This window comes from Pezoporus occidentalis, unplaced genomic scaffold, assembly GCF_034315485.1.
Source record: "Pezoporus occidentalis ecotype Australia unplaced genomic scaffold, CSIRO_AGI_Poc_V1 ctg82, whole genome shotgun sequence".
Taxonomy (NCBI): Eukaryota; Metazoa; Chordata; class Aves; order Psittaciformes; family Psittacidae; genus Pezoporus; species Pezoporus occidentalis.
Window position 1 is genome coordinate 644,125 of NW_026916181.1, and position 6,000 is coordinate 650,124.

Consider the following 6,000-nt stretch of genomic DNA (forward strand, 5'->3'; position numbering starts at 1 on the left):
GGGTTGGAAGGGACCTTAAAGCTTCCAACCCCCTGCCACAGGCAGAGACACCTTCCACTAGACCAGGTTGCTCCAAGCCCCTCTGTCCAACCTGGCCTTGAACACTGCCAGGGATGGGGCAGCCACAGCTTCTCTGGGCAACCTGTGCCAGGGCCTCACCACCCTCGCAGGGAAGAACTTCTTACTCAGACCCCATCTCAATCTCCCCTCTGTCAGTTTAAAGCCATTCCCCCTTGTCCTGTCCCTACCTGCCCTTGTCAAAAGCCCCTCTCCAACTTTCTTGCTAGCCCCTTTAGGCACTGGAAGCTGCTCTAAGGTCTCCCCAGAGCCTTCTCTTCTCCAGGATGAACCAGCCCAGCTCTCTCAGCCTGTCTCCATAGCAGAGGTGTTCCAGCCCTCGGAGCACCTCTGTAGCCCCTCTGGACTCACTCCAACAGCTCCACGTCCTTCTTAAGTTGGGGCTGCAGAGCTGGATGCAGGCCTGCAGGGGGGTCTCACCAGAGCAGGGTAAAGGGGGGGAATCCTTCATCTGCTCTGCAACAGTGAGAAGCAGATGGGTTTTCCCTCCATGCCTTTAATTCTCCTTAAACTGTTGCTGATTGCCAGCCCAGCTTCCAGGAGCAAACCTGTCCTCCACCCAGCAGCAAGCACCCTTCTCGGGCCTGCATGGGCTGACATTTCTTGAGCTCATTTGCAGCAGTGTTTCAACCCTGTAAAGCATTTAAACAATTAAAAGCTGCTTTTCTCATGCAAGGAAAAGAGTTTTGAAGGGCTCGTTTTTGCTGTCAGCTCTCCACGAAAATATCATTTGGAAATGAAAAATAAGCACGCATCTCCTTCTAGGATAAGCCAAAATAAAGTGTATTGACTTTTCCGTTTTCCGTGTGGAAGGTGTCCCTCCCAGCCCATGGCAGGGGGGTTGGAACTGAATGGTCTTTAAGGTCCCTTCCAACCCAAACCAGTCTGTGATTCCAGCCTTAAATTCAGCTGGGATGAGCCCTGGACCCCTGGGTTGGCAAACCCAGCTGGGAAGGAGGAGAGACCTGTTTTCAGATGGATAATGGGTTCCACAGACCCCAAGCCAGTGCATGGGAGCCTGACATCATCTCGCTTTTGGGAGCATCCCTGCAGCCATCAGAAGCACTGACCCAGCTGTGGTCTCTTCTGGCTGGAAAATACCTGCCCTGAGTCTTACTTGCTTTGCTGAGGAGGCAGATTCTTCTCCCTTGTTCTGATAAACACCTCATTTTCTGTAAACCTTTACATCAGCATTTCTCAGCCATGCAGGGCACCCAGCTGCTTTGGGTCCTGTGGGGAGCACGCCTGTAGATAGCTACCCATATCCAAAATGGAGCATGGACACCCCCTTCCTGGTGGGCCACATCACCCAAAGTGGGACACAAGGGGCTGCGCTTGTACTTGGAAGAGAGTAGTGGGGAGGAACAGCAGGATCAGGCTCTTTCTAGTGAAGCCTTGCAGTGAAACATCGCTTAGCCTGGCATGGGACTGGGACCCCATCATGGGATGCGGGTCCTGGCATGGGACTGGGATCTGGGCATGAGACAGGGATCCCAGCATAGGACTGGTGTCCTGACATGGGACCAAGATCTGGGTATAAGACAGGGGTTCTGGCATGGGACTGGGGTCCTGGAATGGGGTTGGGGACCCTGCATAGAGCAAGGGTCCAAGCATGGGACTGGCATCCATCCATGGGACATTAATTCCCACATGGTACAAGGATCCCAGCATGGGACTGAGGTTCATCTGTGTGACAGGGATCCCAGAATAGGACTGGGGTCCCTATGTGGGAACAGGGTCCCAGCATGGTCCAGCCCTGGGGCTGGTATGCAGATCCCAGAGGACTAATTCCTCCTTCCCTGGGGCACTCCCTTCCCCAGCCTGGGGTAAAATGGGAGTGTGTGTGGCAGGGCTGGGAGAACAGTGGCATTTGGGATGTAACACCAAACTCTGCAGCCCGTGGATTTAATTTATTCCCTGGGTGTGTGGCTGGATGGGGAGGGGTCTTCTGCCTTTCAAGGATAGTGTCCCAAACCTGTGTTTATGCCTTTTAAAATCCCAAACAATGCTTCTCATGCTCCAGAAACAATTTTTACTTAATTGGGGAGGGATTATGTATTGCAGGTGTTCCATGGACCCATCTGAAGCCTCTCGGACAGCGCAGTGCTCTGTGCTCATCCTGTGCCTGAATCCTTGGCATGCTGCCATAGTGGAAACACTTGGATAAAAGGCCCTGGTTTGCTTTGCCCTGGTTTCCCTTCATGACATTGAGGCCAGAATTATCTATTTCTCAAGCAAAACAGATCAGAAAGGGCAGGTGAGAACAGCAAGTAAATAACCCAATGGGATAATCCCTTCAAATCCAGGGAAACCAAAGGATTAACGTTTAATCTGTGCCTCTTGGGAGATTCCTCTGGATCACTGAGCTGCTGTTCCATGCACACCACCATAGATACCACATGAGGTGCCTCATCGTTGAGCTCCGCTGGAGAGGGATGTTTTTCCTGTGTTGCTTTTTGATAGGGAAGCAGTGGCCCGTGTGGGTCTGCAGGCGTGAGCTGGTCCTTCTGGAAACCTTGGGATAATTTGGGAGAATTAGCTTCATTATGTCTTCTCCTCCTGCTTCCCCAGAAGTAGTGAGAACAGGTCCCAGCTCATGGAAAAGCAATGTCTGTCAGGCATCTGCAAATAGCAGAGCTGATACTAGTCCTTAACCGGTAACTTACGCTGATAGTGGTGGCTGTTTGGGGAGATGCAAGGAAAATGAAGCTAGATGTCTGTAGCATCTTAGCTGGGTCTGATGGCATGGCCCGTTATCCCATGTGTTGTCTGGAGAGGTTGGAGGCACCTCTGAGATGCTTTAGTCCAACCGCTGCTCAAGCAGGATCAGCTGGAGCAAGTTGCCCAGGACTGTGTCCAATTGGGTTTTGAATATATTCATGTGTGTGATGAGGAAGCAAAGTGCTGGATAATGGAGCTGCTGCTCCCAGGGCCAGACAGAGGCATCTCAGCTGTAAGCTAACCCAGCATGAGACTACCGTGGCTTTGCCAGACAGAGCTGGAGCTGTGTGTTTGCCACAAGATGCCATGAAAATGCCATTAGGGACCAATGAAAGCCCAGGCTGGATCTGCACCTTGGACATAGTTTTGCCCTTTGCTGAGATCTCAGGACTCTGGAGGAGATCAAAGAGACATGGGTGAGGATGGAGCTGGCTGGGACAAGGCCAGGGGCTTTGCAATGCATGAAGCTGAACTCTGACAAATATGTCTTTTATTTTGAGAGTAGGGAGGCCTTGGAAAGACCTACCCATAGGTTTGGGGTGCTTTGCAGACTGAAGGGTTCAACTGGGGCTTGAGGAAGCGTCAACTGAAGCAACAGAGCTGGTGCAGAGCCCTGAGGCTAACAATGCAGAGCTACTTGAAGAAAGGTTTCCAAGGGATGACCATCTTGGGTTTCCAAGATGCTCTCACCTCTCCTTTCTATTGGTTATAGGGCTAAGCATTCACCCCTTCCTGCCTGCCTTCTCCAAGAGGAGAAGGCCTTGCATTTGCGACATCATTTAGTGGCATGGTTTAGTGGTCAGTCCTGGGGTAAAGGTTGGACTTGATAGTTTTCAAGGTCTTTTCCAACCTATTTGATTCTACAGAAAGTTTCAGCCTGGAGCTCTTGATAGCAGCTGGAATATCTCTTGGAGTCAGCAGGAGTCAATCAGGCACACAGACATCAATCTCAGCATCCGGCTGTGAATGGCCTGGAGGAAAATTGAATTTATGAGCTGGGGATGCTGAAAGAGAAAGCAAAACAGAGTTTCTACCGTCTCAGATCTGAAGATGAACACATCTATTAATGCAGTGTAATTCAGCCGCCCGGGCTCTTTCAGATAGCAGGCTATCTTGATTATGACTTAATATTTTATAGGATGCATGTATCTATGTATATATTAATGGAAAGCAAGTGAATGAGCTGTGAATACAAATGTAGCTGGGGAGAAGCATCGTGAGCTCCACTCTGGCAGCTCTGGGTCTGCTCAGAGGCCATTCCTCCCATCCTGATGCTGAGCTGAGCCCCAGCAACACAAAATGGTTGTATGCTGCTCCAGCACAAAGCCAAAGCAAAGATCCCCTCATAGGTATCTAACTTGGTGGTGTCCAAATTCTTCCCAGGTTTTACCTTTCCTTGCAGGGAACTGGGTTTTGTTCCCCAGCATGGATTTTTGGCCACCCAAGTTCATTACACTGAAACATTCCTCAACATACATGTTCTAGTTGTTAGTGGTCTCTGGTTTCTATGTGTTTGTGTGTTATGTATATAATACATAAGTAAGTTGTTTTGTTATTTACAAAGATTTTATTAATTATAGCAGCAGGCACAGCTCTCAGAGCAAGTTCAAGCTCTTGGCTCTGGAGGTTAGGGTTTGTCTTGGTTGTGCTCATCAATTCTTAATAACAGGTTGAATTTCCACCTGGAAATCTGGCCCTTCTCTGCCCAGTTTCACTCCATGTATCTGCTGTGGTCTTGGGTTGCATCTGTCCCTGTTTATCTTCTCCTTGCCCCTTCTCATGATCTTGGTTGACCCTGGAGGACTGTTTTCTGCCTGGAACCTTTGGTAGTGCCTGATGGAGTGTTTGGAGGCAGAGGGAGTCCAGCTCTGTGCACCTCAGCAAAGCCATTGCTTGCTTAGCTTCTTTGGTAACCCCTTTCCATGTGAACAATCCCATTGTATTGCTCTTGCCCACCTGTGAGAATCTTGGATGCAGACTCTGGCTAGAGGTTGAGCAAGATACGAGTGGAGCAGGGACAGAAGGGGAGTGCACATGGGGATAGATCGATGTGTGAAAGCTGTTAAATGCCCCAGATACATTTTGGAGTTAAATTTTAGCACAGGAGGGTAAAAGGGCCAATGTTAAGAAAGAGGAGGGGAGAATACTTCTTCCTGGTCAGCGGGACAGAGTTTCCAAGCTGCCCATGGACTCATCCTCTGGTACAGCCAAGGAGAAGGACTTGGGGTACTGGTGGATGAAAAAATGGACATGACCCAACAGTGTGCGCTTGCAGCCCAGAAACCAGCCATGTGCTGGGCTGCATCACCAGCAGTGTGACTAGCACAAAACTCCTCATGCAGTCCTGCATCCAGCTCTGGGGCCCCCAACACAAGAGGGATGTGGAGCTGTTGGAGCAAGCCCAGAAGAGGCCACAAAGATGCTCTGAGAGCTGGAGAAAGAAAAGAAGAAAAATCTGGAGGGGGACTTCTGACAAGGGCAGGAAGGGACAGGACAAGGGGGAATGGCTTTAAACTGACAGAGGGGAAATTGAGATGAGATCTGAGGAAGAAGTTCTTCCCTGTGAGGGTGGTGAGGTCCTGGCACAGGTTGCCCAGAGAAGCTGTGGCTGCCCCATCCCTGGCAGTGTTCAAGGCCAGGCTGGACACAGGGGCTTGGAGCAACCTGGTCTAGTGGAAGGTGTCCCTGCCTGTGGCAGAGTTGGGTGGAACTGGATGAGCTTTAAAGACTAGATGGTCTTTAAAGGTTCCTTCCAGTGCAAACCGTTCTATGATTGTATTCTATGATCCTATGAATAGGATCATTGCCCATGGAAAGCAGACTGGTGGCCTGGGTCTGGAGACTGGCACAGCCTGTGAGACCACATATCCTGCACCTCCTTTAACAGCAGATGACAAACTGCAAAACTCTTCAATATTGACATAATATTTTCACAGGGTGGCCTCACTGTGGCTTGAGCAGCCCTTGCAACGTGCTCTGCTGTGGAAACAGTCCTTTTCCGCAGAGGGTGACCTTTCTGGAGGACCTTGCTCTGGCTGTGGGACAGTGTTTGTCATCCCCCGTGCCCACAGCGCAGAACTGTGGGTGCAATGTGAATATTTACCCTCAAAGTGCTTGCGGTACGTTTCAGATGTCACATTTCTGCCCTATTCTTTCAGCAAGAGCCTGTTTTCAAATAAACTGTGAATATTTCATGGGCAA